This window comes from Aquarana catesbeiana, linkage group LG05, assembly GCF_042186555.1.
Source record: "Aquarana catesbeiana isolate 2022-GZ linkage group LG05, ASM4218655v1, whole genome shotgun sequence".
Classification (NCBI taxonomy): domain Eukaryota; kingdom Metazoa; phylum Chordata; class Amphibia; order Anura; family Ranidae; genus Aquarana; species Aquarana catesbeiana.
In genome coordinates, this window is record NC_133328.1 from 525,028,633 (window position 1) to 525,053,634 (window position 25,002).

A 25,002-nucleotide genomic window follows, 5' to 3' on the forward strand; every position below is an offset into this window, starting at 1 on the left:
AGAGACAGCCCTCCCCCCCCCCCCCCCCCGCCACCACTGGGGAGTGAAAGGAGAAGCAGCACATTGATGAGCTCATCTTCCTGTCACACTGCTTTCTCTTCCTATCAGCAAGCTGCTCATCAGCACATGAACTGGTTGGCTTTTTTGTATTGCTTCCTCCACTTGCACACCAACCTTCCTCTAAAGAGACTTCAACTGGCCGATACCAGGCCAAGTTCTGGTATTTACACCGCTTGCAATAAAAAAAAATAAATAATAATGTATAAATAGTTTTGGAGCTACATTAATGTGTGTATTTTATGCATGCCTAGAGTTTGTGGGGAGAGAGATTGATTTTGTTTTTGGTATGATACTTTAAAGTGGAGGCTAAACCTACTCCCATCCCAATTCTAAGCCTATTCTATCTACCATGTGAAAGAAAAGACACTTATACTTACCTATTCTGATGCCATTGTGGTCCAGTCACATGATCTCTTCAGCTGTGGCTTCAATGAAGAGAAGAGATCGTAGACAACAGCTGCAAATGCCTGTGCGGTGACGTCACCCATAGGCTTCCTATGGGGCATCCATTGTTCTCTGCTCCCCTCGACACTGGGACCGGGTCCTGATCATATGACCGGACTGGAGCAGCTTCAGAATATGTAAGTATGAGCATCTTTTCTTTCATAGGGTAGATAGGATAGGCTTAGAATGGGGGTGGGTGTAGGTTTAGCCTTAGTTAGATTTTTAGTGAACTTTCACTTTAATGTTTCAGGTTTTTTCATTACTTGATATTAGTATTTAACTAGTTCCCAATTGCACCCAAAGCAACCACTCCAAGGTCACTGCAGAGGGAATTAACATACCACTCTGGGGTTGAAAAGAATGAGATGGTACTACAGCCAAGTAAAAAATAATATATATATATATAAATAAATATATATATATATATATATATATATATATATATATATATATATATATATATATATATATATATATATATATATATATATATATATATATAATGCATATTGGTCAGAACTGCAGTATTGCCTGAAGCCAGTTAGTAAGATGCATGTGGATGTTAGAAAGCTGTGAAACCCTATAATCGTTTTGCCATGGGACCGCAATAATTGTAGCTATGCCCCTGTTTTTAGGAACTATTTGTGCATGGGAAAAATGTATTTACACACACAAACAGCATGTTGTAGACTGATCTAGAAGCCGAATGTCCTTGCGTTCCCAGTGGCCTTCACCTTTTGCTCCTAGCGCGACAGATTTTATGGGTAATTTCCAGCAATTTATCCTGGCAGTTTGAGGAGAAATCCCAATGGGAACGGTATGAATAATTTGCATAAATCATTATGATCGCAGGCATATCAGCATGTAGCTGCTGTCTAAATCTGCATCTCTCTTTTTGTAATCAAATCTGACTCTTCCTCCACCAGCTTATATTGGGGCCATAATGGGCCTTGATCTTTTCTAATAATGAGCTTTTAGAACAGTATCAAGCAAATAAAGCCATTCTCTCAAAAAAAACAGCTAGTGAGCGGGAGGTGATTTAAGATAATAAATAAAAGCAACATGTTCACGAAGCATTCTGCACTCCTTTAACCAAAAGGTTAGACTGTAGATTTCCAACATACAGGAGGCATCTGAAAAAGATAATAACAAATGCTCTTTCAGTAAAAATTAAATCTGCTGCAGCATGCATAGCAAATAAAGTGGCCTTGGATGCTTTCTTGCAGGAGGTTTTTCCTTAAGCGTGCATTTGTCTAAAGAAATGAGGCTGCGGTCAGCTTTGTGTGGCCAGCGCTGTGATTCAATGTGACGTACAGTGAGTCTGTGCATATTCTTTTGGACTGCCTTCGTTACTATAATCAGGCAGAGTCAAATCGGCTTGTTGGTGACGAAGCCAGGGAAACGACTCTGGTTCCAGAATATGGCCTCTACTGTGGATAGCCACAAGGCACCTGACACGATAAATTTCAACTGGCAGCGCTCTGGCAACAAAAAACTTTACACGGTACAAATGAGTGGTCCAGCCTCCACTTTTCTGCTGTCTACCATACTAAAAATATGAAGATGATAATGCAATCAGAGTCTATGTTTAGAAATGGTAGCTGACATATGCAGCAACACTATTTACCCGAGGAATCCGGTGGAGGCTTGGAGGAAAAGAAATAAGAAAAAGAGGTATATGTATATTTTTATATATGAACCAGCTACTGCTGCAAAATAGCTGGTTCGCATTTTATATCTGGGGTAACGCGGGCTCATCGTATTGGCTGACATGCTTCCAGGGATTGTGGCAGTCTGTGCCCAGCGCAGTATCACAGATGACAATTGGGTAAGCATATCTTATGCAGAAGTTAATCACAATAATAGAGCACAAAGTGTGGCTTAGCAGTAAGATCGTAAATGACAAATCTGTTTCACCTTCCAGTACCAGTTATGTGCGGAAGACGAGCTTGGCTGTAGCTTTGAGCAATCATGCCGATAATTATTAGCTGACAACAGTAATGAGTCACATTATGATCACCAAAGGACAGAGGGACTTATTTAGGTCTGTCAACCAATGCAAAAAAAAAAAAAATACAGAACAGAAAAAAAAATACAAAACAGAAAGGGCATTGTACGTGCGCCGCAAAAATGTGAAACAATGTGCGTTTAAAAGGATCACAATAAACCTGCAGCCTCTGCTTGCACTTTTCATAGTTCAGCAGACACAGGCAAGTGCTACTAACAGACCAGCTGGGTAGCTTGGGAAGCCTTCCATTCTGCACCATGAGGTACAGTAAATTATCCTGTTGTAGTACAGCAACATCTGTTTCTGCGCTAGTGCCGAACAAACAAGGCAATTTTAAAAATACCTAGGGATAGCAAGGCAGCAAAAGAACATAACCCTTAGCCCTGACACCCCATCCAAGACATTTCATAGATCAAACAAAAATAATAGACAGTATGTGTGATATGTTACATTTTTTACAGTTTTATTAGTAGATGTAGAAGTAAAGAGTGGAAAAAGGAAAAAAACTGTCTAAAATAATATTCAGGGGTATTCTGCTGAAAACGTCCAATTGGGGTGCTGTCTTGGAGGATTAAAACATATTATAATCCCAGGAAGTTTTATTTAGGAAATTAGGATGTTAAACACTTTTTGTTGCATTTTATATCCACCGATTTTAAAAAAATACCTAAAATAGATAATGGGCCTTTTTTTTCTTACTAAAACCTTAATGCTAGCAAAGGTAAATAACTCCCTTATCAGCCAAATCAAGTTGGCTTGCCTGGGAATTTATGCTTTTTGGCGAGGCATGTGGGAAATAGATTATATTGGGGTAAGAGAGTGCTTGCATTAACTGGTAATAAACTCCAAATATAACTAAAAACAAAATGATTATTTTTTAGATATCGATAGAGTGGTGAGGGGTTAGAACCCCTGTCACATTTTTATTGCTGTTTGTTACCCCATTAGAGAAATTTGCTGTAATTGTCCTCACCCCATTGTTACTGAAAATGAAAATGAGGGTAAATCCAGCATTTTGAGGTCACCAAAACAGGAATAGAGGGAAACTCTTCCAATAGGGACAGTTGTTCCCATGACAACTGTCTAAAATGTATTTTTATCACATTTAAAACATATTCTCTCACTTCCTGTTGAGACTACAGGACAGGAAGTGAAAGGAAATCTCTCTAATAAGAGACTGATGGCCAAAAAAAACTTGACAATGATCTTAACCCTCCCCTCCAACATGAAAAAAATAGTTTTGGCTTTAATTATACTTTAAAGTTAATGTGTAAGCTTTAACTAAATGAGATTTCGTTTGTTAAAGCACTGTGTATCAAAAACAATTACCTTTTTTAATTTTACTTTAAAATTCTTTTTTTCGCCTTTTTTTTCATCCTTTGTTGCATCTCAGTGCTGTTAAAAAAATTGCAGCCCCTTTGCAGCTCTCAGGCCAGGTTTTCTGATAGTGACAACATTGGATCATGCATCTGTAAAGTGCACTATAGAGACCAATTGCAGTTCCATTAGAAGTTCTTATGATAGAGTGACAACTCAAGAACACAATTAGGAGAGAGGAACAGAGCACTGTCACCTATAACAGAAAGTGTCTGAACAAGGTCCTTCCTTGTAGTATTAGTAGGTATTATTTTAATAGCAGCTGCAGATTTAAAAATATTGAAACAGACTTTTAATTACATTATTATGTTAAAGTTCACCTTTTCCCAAAAACACACTATGCTATCTAGAGGTCCCAGTGTTGTAGAATATGGTGTGCAGTTTTTAAATAACGTCCTTAGGTTTAAAATAAAATCAATAGATGGAGCTGCGCTCTAAGTGATGGCAAACAGGTAAATTACTGTGAAATGCTAGGTAACTTCTTATAAAGTGTCAAATGTTCATAAATAATAAACTCCAAAAGTGTTCAAATTCATACATGATAAACTCCAGAGAACACAATATAAATGCAAAATGATAATAAACAATCTAAAGTGCTGAGTGCTCAAAAATACATAGGTGATGAACTTCCAATGTACACTATAAGTGCAAATAATACAAGGTTTAGGTTTATCGCCTTAAAGTAGGCCATGATTGATATCCCTCAATACTGTCACAAAAGCTCTCACCAAAGTGATCAGCCGCATCCTGTCCAAGTTCTGGGACACTCCAAATTTCAGACACACACTTCCAACATGACAGGAGTGAGCTTGTTTTTGCATTCTAAAACCATGCATGAGCAATATGTTCTCCCTACCGTATAGCAAGTGCGACTGAAGATGAGCAAACTGTACATGTGCAGGCTTGGAACATGGAAACAAGCTCACTCTTGTGATTCTGGGAGCGAGCATCTAACTCTTGGAATGTTCCAGAACATGGTAAGAATGCGACTGATCAGTTCAGTGGAGTTTTTGTGGCAGGCTTTCGGGATGTTGATAATGGCCTATTGGTAAGGCATTTAAACTTAGGACACAATTTGAAAACTGTGCAGAATTTTTATCATGCTGGGTCCCCTGGAGAGCACAGTGTATTTCAATGAAAAGATTAACTTAACCTTTAAAGCTTATATGAGATTTGGGTGACTAGGTTTACTTATACTTGAGTGAACATCAGCGCATGGACTAGCTAAAGACTGTCCAAATAGGAATATGAAATAAAATGTGTTAAAAATGTATTGGCAATAAATACTAAAGAACTGCTTGCTATTATTTTACATAAAATGGTTTTGGTAAAACATTGGATTTTTCTAATTTATAATGTGGTTCACTTACATGTGACAAGATCATGTTAGAATAATGCCGCGTACACACGGTCAGATTTTCCGACGGGAAATGTTCGATGGGAGCTTGTTGTCGTAAATGTCGTGTGTAGGCTCCATCAGACATTTTCCGTCGGAATTTCCGACAAACAAAATTTGAGATACGGATCTCAAATTTTCCGACAACAAAATCGGTTGTTGTAAATTCCGATCGTGTGTACACAATTTTGACACACTAAGTTCCACACATGCTCGGAATCAAGCAGAAGAGCCGCACTGGCTATTGAACTTTTTTCTTGGCTTGCCATATGTGTTGTACATCACCGCGTTCTTGACGTTTGGAATTTCTGACAAGATTTGTGTGACCGTGTGTATGCAAGACAAGTTTGAGCCAACATCCGTTGGAAAAAAAACATGGATTTTGTTGTCGGAATGTCCGATCGTGTGTACACGGCATTACTGTTTTGCTTAACTTATTTGAAAACGGCCTACATTCAAATACATTAATTTGCATTAGAAGTTATTCTTTCTTTGCACATTTTAGGACAAGCTTGCCGCTAAATTTATGCATGACAGGAGCACAGCTTCCCACTGATTTACCAAAAACATAGAACCAAACAAGGCCCATTAGCACACACATACACATGTACATAGCAAGGCTAGACACATGTGCATATTGGCTGCATGTTGGGAACTTTGACTGTGATTTAAAAATATATGTGTTGCATTATTAACTACATTAATTCCTAGGAACAGAGTACTTTGGATCGGCAGCACACCCACACACAGAGTGTAAATGGATCCCTTTATTGAATTAGATAAAAGCAATGGATAGGTACAGGCAGGGGAAAAGCAGGTAGGTTGACGTGTTTCACACTATAGAAGTGCTTTGTCAAAACCACACCATTACATTAATTCCTAATCACATAGGTATATTGCACAGTTCTAAGTTCTTCTAAATATGTATGATCATGTACATATTCTGAGCCTTATAAACTACTTCAGCAATATTTTTTGGTAATATAATAAAATATATATTAATAATAAAATGATGACATGAACCGCACCTGAACATAGTCACTGGTGCCACGCAAACGTTGTGTTTCTGCCTGAGGAAGGAGTGACTATATTGGCTCCAAACCCTTCCATTTTTTTATTTACTTATTTTATACGCATAGATACAATTAGATAATAATTGAATAAACATGAGATGATAATGTGTATTACCTTCTAAGTCCATTGTAATAACATGCCCAAAAATTTTAGGAAGATTTGTCCAGCATTAACTACTGTATATATTACAATATTGCAAGCATAACTTTATTTTGCTTTAAAATTCCTACTCTTGAGCCTATATGAGGTTGTTCAGAAATTAGGATTGCATCGATACTAGTATTGGTATCGGTGCCGATACTGAGTATTTGCATAAGTATCGGTACTCGTGCAAATGCATGATACCTGAAACCAATACTTTCAGGCTCGTTTTTTTGGGCTGTCAGTGGGTCTCCCCTGTGTTAAAGAAGTCCGGTAATTGGAGCTGTAAAAAAAAAAGCAGCCGGCAATGTTTATTAACAACATTGCTCAGCCTTGAAACACTATAGGAAAAAGAAACATTGTTCTTTTTGTATATTTATGTTTCTTCATCTGCAGATCAAAGGGATGAACAAATGTTCCTCTGTCTAACCCCTTAATAACCCTTAATTTACTCTAATCAGCCTTAATTAACTCCTGTCTAATTTATAAACGATAAACAATTAAAACTTTTTTTTGTTCGCTTTGTTAGTGAATATTTTTACACATATATATTAACATATATTTACACATTTCACATTGAAAAAGCGCTAAATTAAAAAAAATCTGTTTATTTCATTTGTAAATATCTTTTCAATGCTTTGTACCATTGCTGACAGCTGAAGTTAAAACAAAACAGTTGCGGTAGGTATCGGTAATTGGTATCGCCGAGTACTAAAAAAAAAGTATCGGTACCTGTACTCATTGTAAAAAAAATGGTAACGGTGCATCCCTATCGGAAATTAACAGGTACCACTATGGAAATGCTTGCCTGAGTTTAGTAAATTTGTGTACATACATGGAGGTGAAAAATATACATCACGATTTAATGAAATAAAAGTAGGCATCTCTGCAGGCTCAGACTGACAGTGGGGGGTTATTTACTAAAGCTGGAGCGTGCAAAATCAGGCTCACTTTTGCATAAAAACCAATCAGCTTCCAGGTTTTATTGCCAAAGCTTAATTGAACAAGCTGAGATTAGAAGCTGATTGGTTTCCATGCAGAAGTGAGTCTGATTTTGCACTCTCCAGCTTTAGTAAATAAACCTCACAGTGGCAGGGTAACCTCCCTGGCGGTTTTCCCGAGTGTGGCTCGGGGTTAAAATTCAGCACCATTAGCGGTAACCCCGAGCCACACTCGGGATTACATTGCAGGATCCTGGTGCCTCCTTACTTACCTTGTCCCCGGGATCCTGCGATGTCTCCCGCAGTGTCCGCGGGCTTTGTCTCCTCCGAAGCCTCTCTGTGCCAGGCTCCGTTCCCTGCGAGTGTCGCGACGCACGGGGGCGGAGCCTGGCGGCAAATTCAAAAAAAGTAAAAATCATAACACATACAGTACTGTAATCTTACAGATTACAGTACTGTATGAAATTATTTCACATCCCTTTTGTCCCCAGTGCTTTGGCCCATGCCCTGCATGCAGTTTTATATTATATATACTGTTCTTTCTGCCTGGAAACTGGAGATTGTCCATAGCAACCAAAAAGTGTCCCTTTACGTCAAAAGTGGCTTTAGACCAGCTAGAAAACAGCGATAGTAAATTAGAACACTTGCAGAATTGAGCGATAGTGAATCGTGGGGAAATGTATTTTATTACTATTTATTTTTATTTTTTTTAATTATTTATTTTTATTTATTATATTATAATTTATGTTTTTGTGTTTCAAACTTTATCATACCCGGGATATCTACTAGACTCTGGTTTGGACAGATTTAAGTGTGTTATTATTAAGATTTACAGACCTACAATATAAAACGCCAAATTTCCATGCAAAATAATTGTACCTCTTTCAGCACCTAAAATCCGAAAGAATCATACCGCCAGGGAGGTTAGCTTATTGCTCTAGTACTGTATATTAAGCCCAATATGCGTGCTAAAATTAAATAAAGCATTTACAAATAATTTTCTTTGTGGACCTTTCCAGTGACAACATTTTTCAAGGATAAATTTATAAAAAATACTAGAAATGTCCTGAAATTTTGTAAAATTTTGTTGGTGTGAGTGACATCTTATGATGAATGAGTACATTTTTACAATTGTAACTTTTAAATGTAACCAATAGGGGGTATCATTTAAACTCTTTAAATCTCTACATAATAATTTAATTATCGGGTTAAATACACATAATTTTGCGCTTGTTATTTTAAGTAAGCTTTTGTTTGTAAGCTTTTGTTTCCCAATGACTAGACTTTTTTTTTTGTTTAAACATTTCAATGTTCTTATAAATAGTCAGCCTTAAAACACTATTTGCTATACTTAGCTTGCATGCCTTCAAGCATTTGTCTTCCAATTTCCACTGAATAAATGTGTACTAATGAGAAACAGAGCAAGCTGCTGAGGCAGAACTGGGTGACTTGAGTCTGGCCTGCCACCAGCTCGTGATAGGCAGGCAAATTGAGTTAAAATGAAAAGTCCTGTCAGCTGAAATACAACACAGTAGCCAAACCACAAGCTGTCAATCACCCAATCAAAACAAGGGACTGCAGGTAATAAAAGGTCACTTGCTTCATTAGTAGATTTGGCTTTTGTCGCCAAGTTAATTTTAATTAACCAAGATCTAAAACTGTAAATATCACCGACAACCTGCGCTGGGTAATAGAAGAGTATACTGTAATGAACATTTCCAAAATGAGTTATCGTTTTCTCATTATAATGATTTTTTTTTTCCTAGAGGTGAAATTTATTTGCTCTAAGCGATCTGAAACCTGTAGTGTTAATAATGAATACGCAAGGAAAAAAAGTTCATTTATCTTGCAAACATCAAGGTGGAATTCCTTTAATAAAAAAATAAATAAAAGTTAAAAATAAATTAAAAACATTTCATTCTCCCTCAAAGCTTATCATGTTGGTAGTGAAAAGGTTAAAGGTAAGGTGAACATCATTTTTTTTTAATGCCGTAATTTTCCCCACAAACACACAATATAATGGTAACTGTATATGGAAATGGATAGAGATGATCATCTGGCCACTGTAGTGTTTAGGTGGCTATTCCACTTACTCAATACTCAAAGCGGCTAGGAGTGATTCCCCATTGAAACCCACACTGACCAAATATTGTCTTTTTAGCTCAGGCTGCGTAAAACACGCCAAGTCCAATATTTTCAATAAAGAAAATCATAGCTCAAAAATGATTAAATATAAGAAATTGATTTTATTATTATATTGTGTTTATAATAAAATAATGCTCACACACTGTGGCTGATTCATTAACATTGAAAAGTAAATAACCATATAAATGGAGATGTTACCCATTGTGAACACCCATAACACTTATTTACTTTTAACATAATGTGGAAGGCTAAACCTGATCAGCAGCAGATATTTTTCTATGTTTACTTTTTATTACTTACTTATTTTTTTTATTATGTTTTTTTTTCTTCAAAAATGTTTTGAGCCAAATACACACAGAATGGATATATAGAAACACTCCTAGAGGTGAGAGAGAATCAGACATTTTACTTGTTTATAGGGCACAGCAGGATAAGGAAAACAGACTTAGGGAAGCCCTGATTGAGAAAATCATATTGGTTGAAAAGTTTTAGCTATTATAATATTTTAGCGGTTATACTATTGTCCCCTTGCCTACAGCAGTATTAAACCCAAAAGCAAACATTTATTATGTTGCACCTTACCAATTCTTAGATGTAATGGCTGCATATGTTTTAGGCTTTAGGCTTTCTTTCTTTTATTTTCACCTGGTAACCCCGTTAGTAAGTCTGTTGTTTTTCAGTAACACAAGCTCTCTTCCAGATGTATCAGTTACAAGGATGAGACAAACTATTTACCACCGGGGTGCTTATAATGATCAGCTTTTATTTAATCATGTAAAAGTTTTATACTAAAACTTTAAAAACTGTAGCTGTAACTGCTTATATGTATTAGCTAGAGTCTGAGTTCAATTTGTTAGTGTATATACATCTGTTGGTACATCTAACACTCCTCTCCCCCTAGATTAACAATGCTGCTGTCCAAATGTGTCCCCTGTGCTCCTTCTTCCAGAAAACTTTAATACAGGAAGGGTGTTGTCGATCAAATAACAAGGTGAAAACAGAGAAAAAAAACTTAAAATATATGCAATATATTACATTTTTGTTTTGGGTTTAATACTGCTTTAAGGTTAATGTGACATGGGTTTAGGTAACTTATACTAAAATTATTATTCTAAAAAAATGACAGCTGACCGGTAAAGTTTGCCAAAATAAGAAGTGCTGCACATGAAGGCAATGCTGATATGTTGAAACAATGTGGTGAACTAGTCGCACTGATTACCCATAACATTATAACCACTGACAGGTAACGAAAATAACATTGATGATCTCATGACAATGGAACCTGAAAAGTCTGGATATATTAGGGAGCAAATTAACATATCCCTGATGATTTGAAAGCAGAAAAAATGGGCATGTATAAGGATTTAATCAACTTTGCCAAGGACCCAGTTATAATGGCTAGATGATTGGACCAGAGTAACTCCAAAACTGCAGCTCTTGTGGGATGTTTCTGGTCTGCAGTTGGTCAGGACCAACCAAAAGTGGCCAAAGGAAGGAAAACAGGCTAACCGGTGACAGGACCATGGGTGGCCAAGGCTTAATAATGCATGTGGGGAGCAAAGGCTGGATACAATACAAATTGTGGAAAATGTTAGTGTAGCCACAGACAGGTCAGGGTGCCCATGCCGACCTATGTCCATAGCCAAAAGCAGCTACAATGAGCACATGAGCATCAGAACTGGACCAAGGAGCAATGGAAGAACATTCACGTTCAATGAATCACACTTTTTTTTACATCATGACTGGGTGCTTGTGCCCCAGGTTTCTTTATGAGAAGAAGGCAAACCAGTGGAGGCAGTGTGATGCTTTGGGTAGTGTTCTGCTGGGAGACCTTGGGTCCTGACTTTTTTGGCAGTCTTTTGGAGTCCATACCTCGATGGATCAGGGTTGTTTTGGTGGCAAAAGAGGGACCTATTCAATATTAGGTGAGTGGACATAATGGTATGATGGGTGATCATGATGTTATGGCTAATCTGTGTATATCCCTTATAAAGGCAGGGTTAGGATATGTTTGATGTTTTTATTGAGGCTTTGAAAACTTTTGTTAAAGTATACAGTATGCAAATATTCTATTTAAAATCAAAAACCTATAATTATTATATCAATATTTGGACAGAATCTTCCTGCGCTAAAATTTTCTTAGAAGAATCTATTGCTTACTAACATACAACGTATAAGATCTATGTAAATCTAATCACTAAACTCTCATACAATCTGTAAGGGCCTTTGTTCAGCCATTTCCAGTTCTCTGGTGACAACACTATGTCCCTGTCTCCCAAATGTTTTCCTGCATTGTGACCTTGGGGTTGATTTACTAAGACTACAGAGTGCAAAATCTGGAGCAGCTCTGCATAGAAACTAATCAGCTTCCAGGTTTTATTATCAATGCCTAATTGTACAAGCAGAAGTTGGAAGCTGATTGGCTACCATGCACAGCTGCACAAGATTCTGAGTGTACCAGTTTTAGTTAACCTTCTTGCGCCCGCGCTATAGCCGAATGATGGCTACAGCGTGGACCTTAATTGCCGGGAGGCCGTCAATAGACGCCCTCCCATGCATAAGCTGCCTGCGCGCCACCTGCGGAGCGTGCGCGGCGCACTCTGTGATCACATGATCCCGGCCCCTTACCACATGATCAGCTGTCAGCCAATGGCAGCTGATCACATGATGTAAACAAAAGATCAGTAATCGCATTTTTTTTTGCTCGCGCTGACAGCGTGAGCAGAAAAAAAAAAAAGAATCGCCAGCTTGTGTCAGAGGGACAGTGGTCATGAAGAGGGAGAGACATCACCCAAGTATCTGTACCCACCAGTGCTGCCTGCCAATGCCCACCAGTGCTACCTGCCAGTGCATAGCAATGCCGCCAACCAGTGCCCATAAGTGCCACCTACCAGTGCCCACCTGTGCCACCTATCAATGCCCATCGGTGCTGCCAATCAGTGCCATCAGTGCCTCATCATCAGTGGCACCTATCAGTGCTGCCTATCAGTGTCACCTAGCAGTGCCCATCAGTGCCACCCACCAGTGTCACCTATCAGTGCTCTTCAGTGCCACCTATTAATGTTTTTTTCTAAATTTTTCATTTGTTTAGCAAAAAATAAAAAACTCAGCAATGATTAAAAACCACCAAAAGAAAGCTTTATTTGTGGGAAAGAAAATCATTTCAGTGTTGCATGACTGCACAATTGGCATTCAAAGAGTGACAGCGCTGAAAGCTGAAAATTGGCCTGGGCAGGAAGAGGATTTAAGTGCCCAGTAAGCAAATGGTTAATCTCCCTCCTTGTAACATTGGCTTTCAAGGAAGATTACAAGTGGCTGTTTCAGCACACTACTCAGGTGCACCAAAGATTTAAACAAGGTCAAAACGAGTATTAAATAATTAAATATTAATATTAAATATTAAAAAATTAAAAAGTATTAAATAATTTTAGACTGTTCACACAATAACATGTGTGAAGATTCACTTCAGTTATCCAATCATGTGAAAAGAAATTCCCTGTTTACTTATTTTATCTGCACATGATTAGATAATTGAAATGTTCACAATTTATTGTGGGAATATTCTCAAACCCTTTAGAAAATCAGTCTTACACTGTTTATCAAACTAAGACCCCTTTCACACGCTGCCCCGGGCGTCAGCAGTAAAGAGGCGCTATTCTTAGCTTTAACGTCATTTTAGCGGCACTATTCAGCCACTAGCGGGGAAGTTTTAACCCCCGCTAGCGACCAAAAAGGGGTTAAATCCGCCTGCAAAACGCTGGCGGTATAGCAGCGCTGCCCCATTGTTTTTAATGGGTAGGGGCGCTTTAGGAGCGGTGAGTTCACTGCTCCTAATGCGCTCCACAGAAGCTGCTGGCAGGACTTTTCTGACGCCCTTCGCTTTCCACTTTTCCTTTTTCTGACGTTTCCGGGCACTTTGCAGGCGCTATTTTTAACGCTATAGCATCTGCAAAGCGCTTCAGTGTGAAAGGGGTCTAAAGTATAGTACACACTATAAAAAAAATTCCATACGAGACATGATCATTCCATTTCTTTATAGTGTGTACACAACTTTCGACATCCAATTCAGACTTTCCAAATGAAAATTTCTGAAGGGACAAACTCCAAAATATTTTCCGTACGTGAACAGAGCTAACCTTTTTAATTTAATGTGTACAGTTTTTATATGGTTTACGTACAAGAAAAAAAATCACATATGAAAGACTGCACATGATTAGCAACAATAATCAACAAAAAAGAGTTTGTCGTACGAGAATTTTCGTACATTATTTCCATCCTCGGTTTCGACTTGCTGTGAAGCATCGAGGAAAACCAGATGATCGTTCGCCCGATTTTCTTAAAGTGAGTACCCACCTTAAATGTCATTTAGGTAAGGTCTATATCTACTTTAAAGACTTTAATGAGAGAAACATTGGGGGTTGTTATTGCTGACTTCCTCTGAAAATTCTGCTTGCCTGGCTGTCATGTTGACCCACTGGGTCACTTTAAGTGGGTTTCCAGGGATAGGCTGTTTAAAATTTCTCAGCTGAAAACATGTAGTATTTACCATAGCTCTGGGTCAGTGAAGCAATATCAAAGTGCAAAATCCACACTATCTATAGTCATTTATATATATTTAAAAACAGACCCTACTGTTACAGCTTAAACCTCTATCTTTTTTTATTGGGCCCCAGGAATGTTGGCTCAAACTTGTCTTGCATACACAAGGTCACACAAAGTTGTTGGAAAATCCGATCGTTCTAAACGCGGTGACGTAAAACACGTACGTCGGGACTATAAACGGGGCAGTGGCCAATAGCTTTCATCTCTTTATTTATTCTGAGCATGCGTGGCACTTTGTTCGTCGGATTTGTGTACACACGATCGGAATTTCCAACAACGGATTTTGTTGTCGGAAAATTTTATATCCTGCTCTCAGACTTTGTGTGTCGGAAAATCCGATGGAAAATGTGTGATGGAGCACACACACGGTCAGAATTTCCGACAACAAGGTCCTATCACACATTTTCCAACGGAAAATCCGACCGTGTGTACAGGGCATAAAAGTACCTAAAAATACCTAGGATACATCATATTCTACAAAGGTTTGTCAACAGAAATAAGCTATTTTATAAATCCAATAAAATAAGTATGGATAGTAATGACTCTATGTAAATGCTGTTACCAACAGAAGCCAAACAGAAATCATCTCTTAACTAATTGTATTACAGATTAGGTAGATATAATTGGTTTCCATGGGGCATGCAATGTTGCTTTATTGAATATCTGAAAATGTTTATAAAGATATCAAAAAAGGGGGACATATTCCCTTTAGAATGCTGGCAACTAAAATTAGTATTCCATGTGGTTTGCATTTTCCATACTATAAATGCTACTTCCCACTTTCTGCCCTGCAAATCCAACACTTTACAAAAGTGGGAAAGTCGTTGCAAATTTAGTCAGTTTTGTCAGAGTAAATATGTTTCAAATGCTTTGATATTTTTAAGACTCTCAACTTATATGTATTTATTATTTATAAGGTTTTTAGGTGCTGTGTACCACATCATGAATATTTGACACAGATATTTTCATGTAAACATACACATGTGCTGCAAGAAGAAATATGGAAACTTTATATGCATTTGATAGCAGAAAGAGGTATCAGCAAGGCAAAACGAAGTATTCCATTTGAGCTCTAATTGTGTCTGGATCCAAATTAGCCACCTAAGATGTAATGGCTTTAAATGAGTTGATTTTTTAGTCTACCATGATGATTAACCACTTGCTGACCAACTCATGCAGGAGTAGGGCAGAGCAGCTTTCCCCTTCCAGATCACGTATCTAGTACGTGACCCAGCAAGCTCTCCCGCCATGCCAGTTGTGCTGCAATTAGTCACAGCACAAGCCAATCAGTGGGTTCCGACCAGTGATCAGCGAGGGGTAAGACAGGACAGAGCTCTGTCAACATAAACAACACAAAGCTCTGTCCTGTCAGCGTGGATATTTTGGTATATGTTTCCCTGCTAAGCAGGGAAAAATAAAACCGGTGCATCCCTTAGCAAAAGCAGCTCACAGCACATACATAAACACTGGCTAGGCACACATTTAACCCTTTGATCGCCCTAGATGTTAACCCCTTCCCAGCCAGTGTCATTAGTACAGTGACAGTGCATATTTTCATTTTTAGGACCGACCACTGTAATACCGTGTCACTGGTTCCCACAAAGTGTCAAAAGTGTCAGTTAGTCCTGCTATAAGTTGCTGAATGCCACCATTACTAGTATAAAAATAAATACATAAATAAAAATTCTAGTTTTCAGCACAGATGGATTCATTAGATGATTAGACTGTTGTTTGGTGCCAAACACAGCTATATAAGATCATTGGTATGTAATGAGACAATGGCGGCTGATGCTATGCAGGAGATGACAGTCTTGTAGGTAAGTCTTACTGGATGGTTGTGGTTAGCTAATTGACTGCTTGGTATACTGGATTTCATCACTTGTATAATTTCTGCAGATATCTGGTTAAAGTAGGGTCAGGCTGTGTGTTATGTGAGATGCTTTAAGAAAACATCAGATCATATTAAGTGGATCTTTTCTTTCGCTTTGTTGAGTAACTTTTCCCACTGTAATATAATTAATCTTGGATGTCTGGATTACTAGGGTGGATTTTTTATGTACCTGCTGGGTGATAGATGGAGACACTGTTTGTGTTTTTTCTAGATACTGGGAATATTTTGTACTACTCACCCAGGAAGGATAACCTTTTGAGGACACCTTGTGAGCTGACTGACTTATTGACTATGATAATTATGAGAGGCAATTTGAAGATTGGGGTTCTATGTGCTATTGCATGATGTTGACATTTATTATGTCATTTTGTTTCTACTGTCATAGGAGAGATTCTCTATCAGTACATAGAAGGTTATTATACGATTTGACTTGGCTGTTTTATGTGTACTTCTTTCATTAGACTTGGGGTGAGACCCCTTATTCTCAGTAAGTGTTGCCTGCTGCCCCCCCCCCCCCCCCACTGTCTTCCCTCTCCTTGTTTGGCTCTGACCAAGCTAAAAATAGAAGATATATAGAACAAGATAGCTAACTTCCATTTTTTTCCTGTTTTTTTGTCTCTAGGAAGAGTTATAGTTTATTAATGAATTAATGATGGTATCATATCAATCATGAGCTGCATCTGCATTGTGGTGTGCCATTATTCTGTCTAAGCTGAAGGGCATGTAAGTGGTGATTTCCCTCTCTTCTCAACCCTTGAGATTATGTTATACATGCAATGCTGTTCACCTTGTATGTTTGGATTTAGTTCATTTTGTTATGTTTCTTTTGGATAGGCCTCCTGTTGACTGTTAAGATATAACAGTCCTGAGGAAGCAGATTGCGAAACATGTTGGCCTCTTGACAGAACAGTACAAGCCAACATAGCTTGGCCAACGGCTTAAATTAATACATGAGCTTTTTGGTCTTAATGGTTTTATCTATGTTATTTTAACAAATCTTGTAATAAATAATTTTTGATATAATTTTGGTTGCTGCGTCTCTTTCTGATACTGTTAAAATCCGTAAAATTTCTCCTTTTTAAAAAAAACTCCAGTATATATACCATCGTTTGTAGACACTATGACTTTCCCACAAACCAATCAATATACGCTTGTAAGGGGTTTTTTTTTACAAAAAAAATGTAGCAGAATACATATTGGTCTAAATTTATGAATAAATTTGATTTTTTTATTTTGTTACTGGATATGTTTTATAGCAGAAAGTAAAAAATATTGTTTTGTTTTCAAAATTGTTTGTCTTTTTTCATTTATAGTGCAAAAAAAAAACTCAGTGGTGATCAAATACCACCACTCCTCTATTTATGTGAAAAAGTGCTACAAATTTCATTTGGGTACAACGTTGCATGACCGCGCAATTGTCAGTTAAAGTAATGCAGTGCTAAAAAGCACAAAATGAGTCAGGAAGAGGGGTAAATCTTCCAGAGCTGAAGTGGTTAAAGCTGAACTGCAGGCATATATAAAATACACAAATCAGTGCAGCTCTGTAATCATTTATACATTAATAAACGCATCCTTTAATCCAAGCAGTGTAAATGCCTGAATTTGACTTGGTATCAGTCGCTTGCAGTTCTTGTAGAGGAGGACTGTAGTATGAGAGGAAGAAGTAGCACAAGAAGCCAATTAGGCTCATGTGTTCAAGTGAGCTCATCATTGTTTTGGTTCTCCTTTTGCTGTCCACTAACAGGCTGGGTAGGGTCCAGGACAACCTGGGCTCAGGCAAAGTGAGGTGTTTTATGCTGGCCATAAGACTGAGGACATCTAGTGGCAAAACATAGTACTTTGGGGGGAAATCTCTGGATTATAGCTGAATATTGCAGCAAAAGATGACCTTGTTTTATCTTTTAATGGTCTATTCATTTTTTATCTTGTTATTTGTGGATGGTATTCTGCTTTAATTCCACCAATAATGTGCTTCTGAGAATGTGATTCAAGGTCATGACTTAATTTTTTTGTCAGGCAGCAGTATATGAGGGCAGCACTAAATGAGTCCCTGCCCATTTTTTGTTGCCCCCAAATAATGACACTAAGAAAGCAGTACAAATTTGCCAAACCTACATCTGAATCCATAACGTTAGCAATGGCTTTTAAACGTCTTGGTGGGGATAACAGTGCAATCAGAGGCCAAAGAAGGTTGTAGAGAAGTTTAAAAAAGTAATGGGATGATTCTAGTTGAAGAAACTTTATGACGCATTACAGGATCTTGGTTTTCTATGAATAAACATATTTCAAGTTTAAGCTGCCTCCCTGAAGACAAGGTTACACATAAGAATGTGGAACTGGGAAATCTAGTAATCAGAATTTTTTATATTCCCAACAGGGACAAGAGGACCAGGGTTGTAACTCCTGTACCGTCAGCACCATTCTAAGGAATGTCTCCAACAACGATACTAAGGTCAAAGTTTTTCAACGGTTTCACCAGATTACTCAGAAGTTATAGCACTTTGGACTTCTTCTGAAATTCTGATCATTCTGAATTCAGAGACCTTTCAGCTACTATTCCTGAGAGATTCTAATAGAATATATGGTGTACTTCACATTTATAAAAAAATGGGGATTCCATTCTGGAGTTTAAACCCACACCTTGTGTAGTTTTGGCTTAGACCTTGCTTCGGCAAGTGAATAAGCTTTTTTACATTAAATCATGAAAGGGATAAATGTGCTCCATTTTTCGTTCTTATTTGTCAACAGTGAATACTTTACTAAAAAAAAAAAAAACATTTTTAAAGCCAATTAGCATTTTTTTCAGCTATACAAACAAAAGAAGGAAAAAATATTATTTTTAAACTCTATGGAACATACCCAGAATAAATTGAGCCAGTATTCCTGGTTTGTTCTATCATACAGTAGCAGCTATGTCTTACTCATAAAATGAATCATGCTGAATCATGAAAACAGTTGTAGGATAACAATCTAATTACCGTAATTACATCTGTACTACTCACTGATGTAGCACTACTGAAAATAAACAAACAGTACAACACAGATAATGATGAGTGTATAAAACATACTTTGTATATAGAAGATCTGCTATCTTTCGTTCCATGGAATTAGAAGCGTATTATTGTCAAATCCTTGGAATCAGGGTTACCACTGGAAAGAAGCAAACAACCAACACACAAGTAATAGAGTACACCTTCTAGCTGCTGTATTCGGTGACTAGTTGAACAAAACAAAGACTGAATTTTTTTTTCTGGCTACCCTATGCCAAATTTAGATCTTGAGGGCCTTTAAGTTTGGAGGCCCCTCAACATAGAAATTAAAAATATGACAAATAAAAAAGGGAACTGAAATGAATGATAAACCGCATTTGGAGGAAGGAAGGTCCTCTACTCTCTGCCAATTTTGTACAACAGTTTGCTATATCTTTCTGGCCAAATACCAGGGCCACGCCTGTCCCAAATTCGACCAAGCTCATAATTTAGGGTAAAACTTGCTAATACAGTTTTACCCTATTTGAGATCGCAGAGTGTCATGTCAGATTTGCCTCTTGACCCAATCAGAGTTAAGTGAGGGAATGAGCTTCTCTCTCATGTATTTCACTGTGATAAATTGATGTTGGTCATTAACTTCACTCCCGCATGATGGGCTTGGGGCTGTTGCCTCACACTTTCCAACATTTCTCAAACCTTTCTCTTGTCCCACCCACTTGTCTCTATTAAACAAGGCAATAAATTCCGCAACATAGTCATGTTAAAACAGACATCTCTAATGTTAAAATAATATGAGAAGTTGAAATGTAAAACATATGTCAAATCCCTGTTCCCTTTCTTTGCCTCTGAAGTCAGGCTTAACTGTAGGTACAACTTATAGAATGTTACTTGTATTGATAAAGAATAATGAAATAAAGTACGCTATAGCAGATAGCTGACTGAAAACCCTTGAGGCATCTATGTAAATGTGTAAATAACAGCTTTCTCAAAGATGGTATTTGCATAAGTTATTGGTAAGAACCCTCTTCCCTTGCTATAATGCCTGGAACTGCCAATAGGTCACTCAGGCACTAGGCTTTGCATTTTGAAATTAGCAGGAGGTATACTTATTTCTCCGCTATAAGGAAGTGCAGACACTTTGAGGATTAGGAGCTCTGGGTAGTGGAATAATATGTGTGCTAACAGCTCATTCTGTAATTATCTAATATGGCTATAATGAATTGTGTTAGTGCTCCTTACAAAGTAAGCTGATCACCACATCAATGCACCACAGAGAAGACTATGCAAAAGCTCTTATTCCCTGAATGCACATTCCAGGTTTACAGGAACCGCTATAAAGTTGGTGATTGCACACTTTCCCTTACGTCATCCCACACTGAATTAGCAATACAATGTCGTTTGACATAGTGCTATGGCAGCCAAGCTAACCTAGTCATGCTAGCCAACATGAAAGGTCCCACTGGTGTCATGGTGACCACTGAGAATAACCACACTAAAAGACACTGCAGTTTCAATTTCAGTCATCACTTGTGATGGTTATAGGCCACATATTTGTCATTTTAGTAAAGTAGTTCAAAATTGTTTGATGATGTGCAAAGTACAGTAACCAATAGATTTATGTTACAATCAGATAGCAATTATGAGGAGTCAAATCAGTGAAAAATGAATTCAGGTTACTGTATGTTACTGTACGTTATTACTATAATTTCCTTGCTTTACTGAACAAGTACAGTAGTGGAGATAACCAGCAAATATTTCATACCAATCACTGGTTGACTTTTCTTGCAATTAATTTTTTCTCCTTCTCTAACCCATAAATATGGCTCACAGATATTTATTCTATAAGCTCATACTGCATGCTCACCAATTTTCCAGACTTTTCCTGATAATGGTTGATGTGGGCTGAACTAATGATGAAAATCAAGGCTCAAATATAAATTAATATACAGTTGGAAAGCAGCATGGGGTTGTACACTTGAATGGAAGTTAATATGTTGTTAAATATGTGTCATCTTGAATTTTAGCTTATTAGGAGAGAATAAGAGATGTTTCATCCTATAATTCATGCCAAGTCATAAGGTTTAATGAAGTAAGAAGAGATGCAAACTTAAATGGTACAAAGTGGTGTGTTTGTATAGGAAACATTTTGTTCACTGAATTTATATACATTATCTTTATATTTTGTATATATACACTATATACATATACCGTGTATACTCGAGTATAAGTCGAGATTTTCAGCCTTTTTTTTAGGCTGAAAGTGCCCCCTCGACTTATACTCGAGTCACCGCGATGTGCCTACATGATCAACGTGTCATGCAGGCAGACGGCGGCCAGCATGTGATAATACAGTTCGGAGGCTATTCCAGCTTTCAAAAGCCACGCCTCCTCCTCGTCTGTGATAGGCTGAACACTCCATTTCCCAGCAGTCAGTGTACAGCCTATCACGGAATTCTCTCATCCTCGTCCATGGTATGAGAATGAGAGAATGTCCGTGATAGGCTGACCGCTGACTGCTAAGTGTTCTGCCTATCACAGACGAGGAGGAGGCGCGGCTTTTGAATAGTGGAATGGCCGCCGAATGGTATTATCACACGCTGATCAGAGGATGGAGATCGCCACAGGGAGGATGGAGATCACCACAGGGAGGATGGAGATCGCCACAGGGATGATGGAGATCGCCACACGGAGGTTGCACACAGACACAGACACAGGTAGGCTGTACAGGGACACAGGACACATGCACATGCACATGTACAGGACACAGGGACACAGGACACATGCACATGTACAGGGCACAGGACACAGGGACACAGGACACATGCACATGTACAGGACACAGGAACACCGGACACATGCACATGCACATTTACAGGACACAGGGACACAGGACACATGCACATGTACAGGACACAGGACACAGGGACACAGGACACATGCACATGTACAGGACACAGGGACACAGGACACATGCACATGTACAGGACACAGGGACACCGGACACATGCACATGTACAGGACACAGGACACATGCACAGGATACAGGTAGGCTGCACAGGACACAGGGAGGCATGCAGCTGTAGATGGGCATTGCTGACCCTCTTTTTCCACTTACAGTAGCTGCTGCATTTCTCACCATCATCTTATACTCGGGTCAATACGTTTTTCCCAGTTTTTAGTGGTAAATTAGGGGCCTCGACTTATATTCGGGTCGACTTATACTCGAGTATATACGGTACACATATATATATATATATATATATATATATATATATATATATATATATTATCTGACAAAAGTGAGTACACATTTTTGTAAATATTTTATTATATCTTTTCATGTGACAACACTGAAGGAATTACACTTTGCTACAAAGTAAAGTAGGAGTGTTCAGCTTGTATAACAATGTCAATTTGCTGTCCCCTCAAAATAACTCAACACACAGCCAAATAATGTCTAAACCACTGGCAACAAAAGCGAGTACACCACTAAGTAAAAATGTCCAAATTGGGCCAAAAGTGTCAATATTTTGTGTGGCCACCATTACCAGCACTGCCTTAACTCTCTTGCGCATGGAGTTCACCAGAGCTTCACAGGTTGCCACTGGAGTCCTCTTCCACTCCTCCATGCTGACCTCACGGAGCTGGTTGATGTTAGAGACCCTGCGTTCCTTCACCTTCCATTTGAGGATGCCCCACAGATGCTCAATAGGCTTTAGGTCTGGAGACACGCTTGGCCAGTCCATCACCTTAACCCTCAGCTTCTTTAGCAAGGCGGTGGTCATCTTGGAGATGTGTTTGGGGTCGTTATTATGTTGAAATACTGCCCTGTGGCCCTTGTCTCCAAAGGTAGGGGATCATGCTCTGCTTCATTATGTCACAGTACATGTTGGCATTCATGGTTCCCTCAATAAACTGTAGCTCCCCAGTGCCGGCAGCACTCGTGCAGCCCCAGACCATGACACTCCCACCACCATGCTTGACTGTAAGCAAGACACACTTAACTTTGTACTTCTCACCTGGTTGTCCCCACACACGCTTGACATCATCTGAACCAAATAAGTTTATCTTGTTCTCATCAGACCATAGGACATGGTTCCAGTAATCCATGTCCTTAGTCTGCTTGTCTTCAGCAAACTGTTTGCGGGCTTCCTTGTGCATTCTCTTTAGAAGAGGCTTCCTTCTGGGACAACAGCAATGCAGACCAATTTGATGCAGTGTACAGTGTATGGTCTGAGCACCGACAGGCTGACCCCTTTAACCTCTGCAGCAATGCTGGCAGCACTCATACGTCTATTTCCCAAAGATAACCTCTGGATATGACGCTGAGCATGTACACTCAACCTCCTTGGTCGACCATGGCGAGGCCTGTCCTGAGTGGAACCTGTCCTGTTAAAGTGCTGTATGGTCTTGGCCACCATGCTGCAGTTCAGTTTCAGGGTCTTGGCAATCTTCTTATAGCCTAAGCCATCTTTATGTAGAGCAACAATTCTTTTTTTTCAGATCCCCAGAGAGTTCTTTGCCATGAGGTGCCATGTTAAACTTCCAGTGATCAGTATGAGAGAGTGAGAGCGATAGCACAAAATTTAACACATCTGCTCCCTTTTCACACCTGAGACCTTATAACACTAACGAGTCACATGACACAGGGAAGGGAAAATGGCTAATTGGGCCCAATATGGACATTTTCACTTAGGGGTGTACTCACTTTTGTTGCCAGCGGTTTAGGCATTAAAGGCTGTGTGTTGAGTTATTTTGAAGGGACAGCAAATTGACTTTGTTAAACAAGCTGTACACTCACTACTTTACATTGTAGCAAAGTGTCATTTCTTCAGTGTTGTCACATAAAAAGATATAAAAAAAATTCACAAACATGTGAGGGGTGTACTCACTTTTGTGAGATACTGTATATAAATATATATATATATATATATATATATATATATATATATATATATATATTTTTTTTTTTTTTTTTTATTTCTGCACCTTACTGCAAAGGGTAGTTATAAACTGGGGTAATTGCCATCTTTTTGTATAACATGGCTAATCTAATGGGTTGTCATAGTGGCGTGCAAACAGCGCTGGATGGTGGGACAACATCATTGGGCAGTGGGTCATCATGAGTAATGAGGATCTACATCTTTGTAGGCCATATTTTTTTTTAAATAAGGGACTTTTTCGCTTCTTTATTTACTTTTTATATTGTGTGTGACAAGGGGTGCTACCTGTATGTACCTATACTAATTTATTATTATTAAGGGGGCTTCCAGATTCTGATGCACCCCCCTACAAACTCCTACATCTCTTTTGGGGGACAGGATGTGCAGATGAGTCCCTTGTCTCCTCAACATCGGGGACAAGGTGCTCTGAAAAAAGGGGGGAGCTTTGTCAAAGATGAAGGCATGTGGGCTGGTATGGTTCAGAAGGAGGATGCCACTGCCCCCTTTGCTGGCCACCCAGGCTACATGCCTGGGTAAGGGTCTTTTATTAATTTTAAGGGACCCCCCACCTTTTTTGTTTTGTTTTGCATTCTTAATATTTACATTTTGTTATGTGTATACAATGACAATGAAGTATATTATCTTATTATCGTATCTTAAAGAAACAGTATACATTTTTTTTGTAAAACTGTGTACTTGTTAAAGGAGTTTCTACTTATCTCTACTTTTCTACTACATAGCCATTGTTTTCTGTTCCATCTCGTTTGTCTTTTGTTGGCCATGTCTTTGGAATCACTCCATTAGATGAAAATAAGAATATTACCACCTAATATTTTGCACCCTAATAACATACTGCAAAGAGAAATGTAGTTTATTAAATCTCAGCAATCAATTAAGATAGATTTGCTGCATTTCACTAACTGAATAAAGCAGTAGTTAAAATGTATTAATGTTACAGTTTCATATTAAATTCACTCTCAACATAGTCAT

General features: G+C 38.4%; 1 protein-coding gene across 1 annotated transcript in view; it reads right to left on the reverse strand.

Annotated features, from left to right (window-relative positions):
• The window catches only part of CYP7B1 (cytochrome P450 family 7 subfamily B member 1), a 337,341-nt gene that overhangs the window by 37,283 nt on the left and 275,056 nt on the right, over positions 1–25,002 (reverse strand). The window lies entirely within an intron of this gene.